The 10,881-nt window shown below is 47.3% G+C and overlaps 1 long non-coding RNA gene across 1 annotated transcript; it reads left to right on the top strand.

Moving 5' to 3' along the window:
- Positions 1-158: 158 nt before the first annotated feature.
- Positions 159-5,587, top strand: LOC135805511 (uncharacterized). The gene is made up of 3 exons (XR_010551147.1): positions 159-413; positions 3,621-3,774; positions 5,040-5,587. It is a non-coding gene; the product is annotated as an uncharacterized LOC135805511 (long non-coding RNA).
- Positions 5,588-10,881: the final 5,294 nt, after the last annotated feature.

Genomic DNA, 10,881 nt, shown 5'->3' on the forward strand with positions numbered 1-10,881 from the left:
CAACTTTTGTCGCAAGCGGCTAGCCTGTCGCGCTCGCGAGACTCATCTTGGGCGCGCTCGAGCTGCGAAGCGCGACACACGAGCGCGACCCAAACTGTGTCACGTGTGTGTCGAATCTGACTGATCGCCTTCGATTATTTATTTTCGTTCTACTCGACAATTCCAAAAATCAGTGCCATTGGCTTTAGCTTTGCCCTTGAACTTGAAATCTCGTGCCTTATTCTTTCCGGCCTGGGGACTGGTGTTGGATATTGAACGGGCGGAGTTATCGCCGGGATGATGGATGAAGGAGGTGATGGATGAAGGAGATGATGGCCTAAACTTGGCTGCGCGCATTCTCATTTTCGCGTGGCCTGCCACTAGTGTTTCGCAGATTCACAAAGGGTGTCACAAGCATAGCTGGAGGAAGAAAGGTGAGAGAATCGGTTGCACAGTGCAGATCAACCCAACCATTTGGTTGTTTTAATTTTACTTCGCACAGTCAAACGGGATGACCACCCAATAAAATTTCCGAACGTGACATTTTTGTAATTTATTGATTTTCCCGCATTATACCACAGTTTATTATTGTTCAGGTTATTTCACTTCAACTTTTGAGGTATGAATTCCTTAACTGCAGACTCGACATGCAAGCTCCATACTGACCAGGCTGTGTCAACATCAGGTCACGGCTTGTTTGACTTTGTCCGTTAGGCTGTGTTTGCATAGATATTCTGATGGCGTCAAAGACAGTTAGAGATTTTGTTGGTCGTGTGTCGGGGGTATTCACGGTCCCCGCCGAAACTGAGAAGTGTCCTGTGGGTCTAGCCCTCAGCCCCTCTGCGGCAAGCAGTAAACTATATTTACACCAAAAAGCGCAAAACAAGACTTGATTTTTTACGCGGCTCTTTTCACCATGATAATTATTGTACACGTGTTTTGAAAATTTGAAATACTCATGGCAACTGGTGGGTGAATCATTCAAAAATGCAAACGTGCCCGCTGTTGAGTGCAGCCATGTGAATCCACACAGTCAATTTTCTCGTAAATCACTCGCCGTAAAACGTGCAAGTGGCTGTCGTGTGAATCGCCTATAACTGACTGTCTGCAGTTGTCGAAGTATTTCCCTGCACTCACTGTACTTTGTTAGAGATGTTCCGCATAACGTAATTACGTTACTTAAAAAATGTAGTCGATCTACGGAAAGTCTTAGGGGCCGTCCGTAAATATCGATGTTTTTTTAGAGACGATATTGGTGCTTCTCTCCCTTGACCCCCCTCCCTCCCCCCAGAAGACGCACATGTACATCTAGATCATGGAATCAATATTTTTGGATGCTCATGAAGTGCCCAGGATGTTGAGGGTCCGGTGTAGGCGTGAAAATCCCGCCGCACTCACGCAATAGCTGCATCGCCTGGGGGGAGCGAACCGGGTTGGCGCTGCAGTGCTCACAGCCATCGTGTACTGGTGTAGCCAAAGCGGCTACGCTCGGGCTTGAATTTTTTCAAATCCTTGTTCAGACAGTGAAGACTGCAAACTCTTGTGGAGTTCGTCCGTGTTTGTTCGCACTGCCTCTACGTCTTGAAAAAGGTCCTGCAGGCATCGTTCGGCCGATTTCCACAATCAATAGCTCATTCTTTTGCTCTTGAAATTCGCCATGGGCGTACAGCTTCCAATTTTTGATTTTGTTCTTGTGTCGCGAGTTTTAGCTCCGCGAACGGAAGCTGGTTTCACATTTCTTGTATAGCCATTTAGACGTCCGCGTGCAGGGATCGGCGAAACTTCAGATATTTACATCGATATTTTTCTGATGCTCGAAAAGACGCACATGGCTCAAACCCCCTCCCCCCCAGACGCACCAATATCGTCTCTAAAAAAACATCGATATTTACGGACGGCCCCTTACGTAAACTGCATGCGCATCTGGGTTCCGCCATACGGAGTTTTCAAATCATAGCAGACTCAGCAGAGGACGTTCAGGTTGGTTGTAACTCTTGAGTTTCATGCCGTTAGGCAAACATCAGGCAACTGATACTCGGGTCTACCCAACAGTGAGTCAGTATGCTTATAAATACATAGGGCCAGAAGCATAAACAAATTTAGCGCTAAATCTGGTGTAAGGTATGGGAAGAACAGCTGGTGCGGGCCACGGCGCGACAGTAGAAGTGCCAGGAGGGTGGCAGGCAACAGGCAGGTGTGAGCATGAAAGCGCAGAAAGAGGCGATGGGGAGGCAGTGTACAGCAGATGGGTGGAGGTGCCAGGAGGATGGCGGGCAATGGGCCAGTGAGATCGCTAGGGGGTCTTTGGGTGATGGGCAGGCGTGGGCATACTATTGACATCATGGATGTGTCCTCACAACAAGGCTCCGCCACGAGCATGGCAAACTTTACAAAGTAAGCCTTTCAGTGCAAGTCTTGGTGGCATGGTGTCTTTTGGGTGTTTTCTTAGGTTCCAAGAGACGCGGAGCTACATTGTGTGTGTGTGTTTGTGTGTGTGTGTGTGTGTGTGTTTGTGTGTGTGTGTACGCGTGTGTGTGTGTGTGTGTGTGCATGTGTGTGTGTGTGTGCATGTGTGTGTGTGTGTGTTTGGCACACGCCATGTACTCTCTTGTGCAGGTACTACACGAATGCGAAACGCGACAAACTCTACAACGTCATTAGCCTGGAGTTCACCAAGACTAAGTTGGAGCCTCAAGTGGAGTCACCCAGTCTGGTACGTCAGCAATCCTACATACATTTGAGAGAATCAAAAGCGTTTCTGCTGTAACTCGTGAGTTTCACGGTTTTAACCGATCATCAGACAGCAACTTGGACTACAATTTTCAGAAGATATGATTGATATAAGCTGCAATCAATCAATCCTATGCATGTAACGTTATATGTAGTACACTCTAAGTACAGTGAGTAGTAGGTCTACCAACGGCCATACACGTCCTACAACTACAGTGGCCCCTCTATAATCCGGCACCATTTGTGCCACTGAAAATCTGCTGGATAAGGGAGGGTGCTGGATTAACAAATCTGATTTACTGCTGCAATGTGCATGAAGAGGACATTTTGGCTACTGAAAATTGTGCTGGTTTATCGAGGGTGCTGGTTTATAAAGTGCTGGATTAGAGAGGGACGACTGTACATGAAAAGTCTGAAAAGTCATGTATAGTAGATACTGGTGTTTGCGACAATCGATCCTACACTACGTCTACAGCAGGGAGTCGTAAATACAGGTATTTTACGACTCCCTGGTCTACAGTACACTACACAGTCAGTGCAACAAGTGTGTGAAAGTCCCGGCCTGGAGCAAAAAAAAGAAAGAAAAAAAAGTACGAATAATCAAAAAAATTAATTCAGCCAGCACTCTTGACAACCCTACCCCTTTTTGCCCGAGGACGGATTTTTTAATTTTTCGAAAAATACGGACGACTCCTTACCTGTTCATTGGTTGAGGGAAAGATGCAAACGGGAAAACGTCTGAAGAAAAAATTGACTGGCGCCACCAGGACTCGAGCCAGGCGCCTTCACTTGAGGGCAGCGGTGCTCTAACCCTTCTTTACCGTTGAGGTTCAGTGTTAAAAGGTGTGACTAACTGTACTGTTTACAATGCGGCCGTGTGTGTGTGTGCGTATGTTTGTTGTGCACTGCAGGTTTTCTGGCTGATTCCTCCGACCCCAATCAATCTTCAGATCTATGAGCAGTGGGTGTTGTCGGGTAAACAGCAGGATATATTCCTGGGTGACATGGTCGAGAAGTGTGCCCGCGTCGAATTGAAACCAGGCTGGACTTTTGTCATTCCTACTGGTGAGTGAGATTGTGTAAGTGTGTATGTATGTATGTATGTATGTGTGTGTGTGTGTGTGTGTGTGTGTGTGTGTGTGTGTGTGTGTGTGTGTGTGTGTGTGTGTGTGTGTAAGTGTGTGTATGTATGTGCCAGCTAGTTCGGTTGGTGGGTGCACTTATGCCTGATTGTGTTGGGTCTGTTGCTAACGGGCTCGGCTGCTTGAAGGTGTAATGCGTGTGTGTGTGTGTGTGTGTGTGTGTGCATGTATGTGTGTGTGTGTTTGTGTGTGTGTACGTGTGTGCATGTGTACGTGCGTGTATATGTGTGTGTGTGGTTGTGTGTGTGTGTGTGTGTGTCTGTGTTGCCACACCTGCCGACATGTCAGTAGCCTGCTGATTTTGGAGGCATTTCACGACCCGCCGACAATTGACCTTTTCCTGCCGACAACAGACATGAAAATGTCCCGTTCTGACGTTATGCTTCGTTTAGAACTAAATTAGAACATAATAGAAGTCATGTTCCAGATTTTTGCTCTTACTGGTCATCGTGTTTGTTTTCATTGCTCTCTCCTATGGTGCTAAGTGAAATCATTATTCTGTCTCGGGGGAAAATCTGATAGCTCAATCTGAGTTTCACGCAGACCCGTGATTTTTTAAAGGGGAAGTATACCCTCTACAGCCACAAAGGAGGGTTCTCCTAGCACTTATCAGACAACCCCACTCGTACTCCAGCTCCAAAAAATACTTCTCATGGATTTTTTGGTCATACTTCGTAGGTAGCCAAAGCAAAAAGGAAGCCATTGCCCTCGAAAAAATCGCAAAATCCGAAGTACAAGCGTGCTGCTTGCTGCACGTTCTAGCGCCAGCCGCTGTGCAAAAACGTATGTTATTACCACAATGACGATGATATTGCTTTCACAACAATGACCACAACCTAACTGGGTTATCAGTAGGAGCAGTAACACAGCCTTACTGCTCTAAGTAGGATTTAGAAGAGAGTGAAGGGAGAGCAGACCGGGCCGGTCTAAGCAAGGAAGTAATCGGCATCAGAGGTGAGCACGCATCATCGCAGATCGTCTCGAATTGCGCATCACATCAGCGGCAAAATTGCTCCTGTGCATGCAAGTGGATTTCCTTGCACTTCTCAGTTTGGGAAATGCTCGATTATGATAATTCTGCGTGCGAGTGCACTAGCCCTGAACATACATGTAGGTGACCCGTTTGTGGTGTCTCATAGCCTACCTCACGACCTTCTGCTTTCTTTCTGCATCACTTGTATCTTGCAGGTATATCATCTCGTGACGACCACATTGAAGTCTGAATTTGAAGTGCGAAGATGCTTCAGCAACCACATCGTACTTTTCCATTGCTCATTGTGCTTCTACTGTGCATGTGTGTAACTTGTGGGGTATATATGTGATGACATTGTATGCTGGCGACACGGTCAGATTTTGTCCATGCGTGTAACGTACACCTGCGTGTTATGCATTGAAAAGGATCTGCCACTTGCGATCCTGGGACAAGTATCAGGTCAGCTTTGTCTTGTGTGGGCTGTACCAGATTGCTGTTCACTTTTCCATCTGTTGGATATGTGACTTTCTGCAAGTCTCTGGTGTATGGTGGCCACTTCTTTGCTTGTCACTTTGTATGATATTACATTCTGTATTCGCTGCTTCCATGGCGTGGTCTGCAAACTGCAATCCTTGGGCAAATGTCATGTTTGCTATGTTGTGCTTTGGCCGTCAGCTTGTCTACACGTTGTAGTTGAATTATTTTGTTCCACAACTGACTTCCTTTTAAAAGTACAGTGGCCACTGCTTTGCATGGCATTTTACATGAAGAATTTCCTGTTTGTGTCGTGTGCATGTGCGTATGTGTGCGTGTACCGTGTGCATCCGCGTGTTTGTGTATCTGTGTGCGGGGTAAGCGAGGTGGGGAGGGCTGGTATGTATCAGTGTGTTATCGCAGTCTCATGCCTACATACAGTACATCGCGCGCGTGTTCATCATGTTTACCTTCGGGGTTGGGGTGGGGAGGGAACGGAAAAAGAACTGAAATTATCCATAATATAAAAATCGCTCTGTGAGCGGTTCTGAAAAACCTTTACTGGCGCTGCCCCGTCGTAAAAGTAAGAAATTAAAACTGGCCCATTGTCCCCCCCAAATGTGAACTGATCCACCTAAATCGGGAATGACGGGACCCGAACGCACCAGTACTAGCACGAGGTCGGGAGGGCACAGGATCACAGCACATCATAGGGTAACACCATCACTAGTACATGGTATCAGTGGCAGTGTAACTTTGCTAGTACACATAGTTACTTCCATCGGATATCCAACATGGGAGTTCATCGACGACCATGGCCTGTGGACCAGCGTCCCCAGCTGCATCCACAGGTAGGAACCTGTTTGATTGATTGATTTTATTTGGATTTGCGAGACCAAACGAGCAGGAGTGCTCAATAACAGGGTAGCGAATGGTTGAGTTGTGCTATGTGACAATGTAGTGTGTGCGGAGGCCCAATACGATGTAAGGGGATGGGAGGAGAGAAGGCCAGCGGAGAGTCAAACTCAGAAGAGGGAGGAGAGAATAACTGAAGTACACATTTACTGTGCGAATTCAAATAAACCAGACAAACAGCAAAACGAGTACACAACTCACGAGAATAAAGAGGACTGGAGCACAGAATTGAACTGCTGAAGTACACAGCTGACGAGAATAAAGACAGGAGCACAGAAATGAACGGGAGGCAGTCTACGAAGTGGTGGTACCACCGGTGCATGCACCACGGTACATTATCACATTATCGGCTTTGCAAAGTTCGTGGGTACTGAATACCATGGTATGGCCAACTGTGTAGCAGTCTACAACGACTTACGTGTAGGGAATGGCAGCTTGGCGGAATGCTGGGATGTTGCCCATAGCTCGCACCGTGTCAGGTATATGGTTCCATAACAGGCAACCGCGAGATGCCGGTCGGCATTGGCCTGCTCGGCTTCTTGCTATTGGTTGTTGTAGGCCCAGACTGCGCTGAAGGCGAGTTGCTCCGCAGTTGCGAACAAACAGTGCCTGCAGAGCAGGACTGGCACGGTTATGAACGCACCGCCATACCAGCACGAGCAGTTTCTGGCGATATACCTCGTCCATGCGACAAACAGAGAGCCTCTCCAAGAGATCACTGGCCCTGGTAAATCGTGGTCGTCCGAACACCGCCCTTGCTGCGCGGTTTCGGGCCACCTGCAAGCGGTTTAGCTAGTTGTGGGTCAAGCCGGAGCCATATGCTGACGATCCATATATCAAATCCGGCATGATGACAGATAGGAAGTACTTGCTTCGACTAGCTAGAGTGAGGCAGTGTCGCGCCCGCCACAGGCTACCGATCTTCCTAGCAGTGCGTGAGATGCACCGGTCAACTTGCGGTTGCCAGGTCATTCGTTCATCGATTAAGACGCCGAGGTATTTCGCGCTGGTGGTGTGCGGAAGCACATCATTTCGACAGCGTACACCCACGCCCGGCTGCTGCCCACTGCTGCTGGCAAAAACCAATACATTACTCTTCTTTGCATTTAATACAAGACCACGAGCGTCCAGCCAACTTGAGAGGGAGGTAACCGCCAAGCTGAGCACATCAGACACCCCTTGCGCTGTCCGTCTTGCACATGTCAGGGCGATGTCATCCGCAAACTGCAGTGATGATGCCGGCGCAGATTCCGAGGGGATATCTCTGGTGTATATGGAGAACAGCATGGGTCCTAGTACAGAGCCCTGCGGCACACCACAAGTGCACCCTCGTGCTACTGCTGCGTTCGGGTCACGTCATTTGCGATTTAGGTGGATCAGTTCACATTTGGGGGTACAATGAGCCAGTTTTAATTTCTTACTTTTACGACGGGGCGGCGCCAGTAAAGGTTTTTCAGAACCGCTCACAGAGCGGTTCAAGTTATGTGGATAATGTAAATAATACTCAATATGCTACCTGTGGTGTGGTGCAAGCTCAGCACTGAGCTAAATCAAACATACAGCCTACACAGCCTCTAATGGCCCTCTATACAGTGCTGCGATGGCAGAACTTCTGAAGTTCACATCACCTTTCTTCCTCCAGCTATGCTTGTGACACCCTTTGTGAATCAAACACTAGTGGCAGGCCACGCGAAAATGAGAATGCGTGCAGCCAAGATTAGGCCATCATCTCCTTCATCCATCATCCCGGCGGTCACTCCGCCCGTTCAATATCCAACACCAGTCCCCAAGAAAGAATAAGGCACGAGATTTCAAGTTCAAGGGCAAAGCTAAAGCCAATGGCACTGATTTTTGGAATTGTCGAGTAGAACGAAAATAAATAATCGAAGGCGATCATAATGCAATGACGGCCGGTCAGATTCGACACACACGTGACACAGTTTGGGTCGCGCGCGCGCTCGTGTGTCGCGCTTCGCAGCTCGAGCGCGCCCATGATGAGTCTCGCGCTCGCGACAGGCTAGCCGCTTGCGACAAAAGTTGTCTTTTTTTTACGAATTCTGTGACGTCATGTTTTGGAAGAATGTCCCAACAGTCATTCGCTTACAAGAAACACGTGGGCGCCATCTTGGTTCACGTGACATGTGTCAGACCATGCTGTGTACAGGGCATCTTGCCGTACTTCGCGTCGACTCTGGCCTGTTCAAATCCACGCAAGTGAGCCACAGTTCTCTCTAGCAGGCTGGGATTTTGCAGGCACCGAGTTCAGATGTGGGCAAAGGGATTCACCGAAGGATTTTTTGATTTTCGCAATTTAGACCTCAAATAACACCCTCAAACTCGGTAAACGTGTCCCACCTCTAGGATCGTTTTGGCGAAATTCGCTTCGGTGAAAGTATGGAGCATCTCCTACTGAAAATTTTGAGCCATCGATTGTCAAAATCGGCTCATGTGGAGCTCACTTGTGTCGTTTTGAAGAACGCCGCGCCACGCGCGACTTGCGCTGGTTCTTTCACAAACGGAAGACACCTTCCAGTCAGAACTGCAGACTGTGACAGTGCAGTGCGCACGGCAAGGAAAAGAAGGAGACGTGCATTTTCCATTTGTTGCACTGTGTCCTTTGCTTTTATTGTTCACTGATAACGTGTTCGCAAAATCTTGAGCTAGAGAGAAGACTGACTTACACGATCTGATTCATCTAGGCTTCAGCGTGATGCACGTATCCAGACCATAGGAAATAATTATTGGGAAAGGAACCGGGAACCACGAGAATAATTTTTCTGGAGCGAATCCAATTATTACCATGGTTCCTTGTTCTTGAACACCGCGCTCCACATCGTCAATGTTCTGCGAGGTAAGGATTTCAGGACTACTGTCGGTTTGTTCGACCTCGGGGTGATCTGATCTACGTCCAGCTGGCCATGATACTGAGCCGAACTGGCCACTACAGTCCATTCATAAAAAAATGGGTCCTGGCTCTGGCGAGCTCCCGTATTTGGCGATTTTTCGTGATTTCATCGTACACAGTGCAGTGCTGCGAACTTTGAAATTTGAAAAAGGGTCCAAAAAGGGTGCCTGAACTGGGGTTCGAACCGCAGAATGCACTGTTGCAGGCGGGGTCAAACGGCCTGGATTTTGATGGTTTTTCCCAATTCAGTGCTTTTGGGGCAAAACCTGGCCGAAATCCTATTCTTGCTATGGCTTGCTTTTTGGACAAAAAACTTCAGAAACATAATTGGAAGAGGATTCCATATGGGATTGCAGAAAAAAATTCTAAAAAAACTCAACGTTTGACCCATTTATGGCCAAAAGCTAGAAGTTCATTTTTTTCTGAATGGACTGTAGTTCGCTTCTTTCTCGACTCGGGATAATCAAGCCGGTCAGAGTGCGATTTCCTACCCTGGATGCGATCCATGGTGCGGACTGAAAATAACTACTGAACACCTCCTTGTACAAGCACTGACATACAAGACCGGTGGTGGATACAAACTGACAACAGGAAACCCTAACAGCACCCGCTCTGTCAAAGAAAGTCGAAGGGAAGCAGTTCGAACTAGTTCCAGCACCATCAAAAAATAAAACTATGATTATAAACTAGCACTTGCTCTTGCAGCTACAAAAGACTGCACTGGCAAGTACACTTTTGCGCAGTCGCGATCTCGCGGCCCTGCATCACAAGCGGGTATCTGATGACGTTGGGTGGTTCAAGATGGCCTCTGACGTGTTTCCCGTTTGTGATCCCAAATACCAGCCCTGACGTTGCTTGACTTCGGTGATCGGACGAGAACCGGTATTTTCAACGTGGTATGGCCGTAGACAGAAAGAAGAAGTCTACGGCTGATTTTGTACGAGGTGATTTGGCTTTTTTTAACATTTGGCATTTATTGTGTAAAATTTGCTTTTCTTCTGGCTGTTTCTCTGCTCCGGATGGCTGTATCGAAACATGGGTGGTGGCAAATGGGAGCCAGTTTATCGTAGATCAACATTGACCAGAAAATTTGGTGCATATAATTTAATTCTCCCTGCCACATTGGTATAACTAGTGGTGGGTGCTTTGCCATTTTGTGTAAAATGTGTAAAATGAGCCCCTGAATGGACGAGGAGGGCAGTGAATTGCTTCCGCAGGGCCTTTGGACGACGTCAGGCCCTCTTGCCATCACTAGAGACAGTAATGAAGAACAGTAGGTCACGGAATGCACTCTGTGAGAACGAAAACATCGCTGCGATGCTATGCTATCTATCCAATTCCACCGTATAACACAGCCACTAGTTACAAATACAAAAACACGGCTTTCGCAGCATACAATGCAGTTCACTCCTCTGTTGACAGATTAATTTTCATCCACTAGCAATCCTTGAAGTGATATCTATCAACTTCAGAACATTGATGACCGAATATCCCAGTTTGTGATGCCATTTTACAAATTTGTTAAAAAATGACACACCAATTATTTGAATCCTGAGAATACTATGAAAGTAGGACATGATTCAAGACACTTTCCAAAGTGGGATCATTCCCATTTTTGGACACAACGGGCATGAAGGATAGCACTTCCACTTGCAACAATGTAAGACAAGTGGGATAGGTTTTTGTATTCTTGTTGTATATACAGCAACAACTGTAGACCATCCAGTAACGGTTACAGGCAGGGAGTAGTAAAATACATTATT

The sequence above is a fragment of the Sycon ciliatum genome, chromosome 1 (genome assembly GCF_964019385.1).
Source record: "Sycon ciliatum chromosome 1, ocSycCili1.1, whole genome shotgun sequence".
Classification (NCBI taxonomy): Eukaryota; Metazoa; Porifera; class Calcarea; order Leucosolenida; family Sycettidae; genus Sycon; species Sycon ciliatum.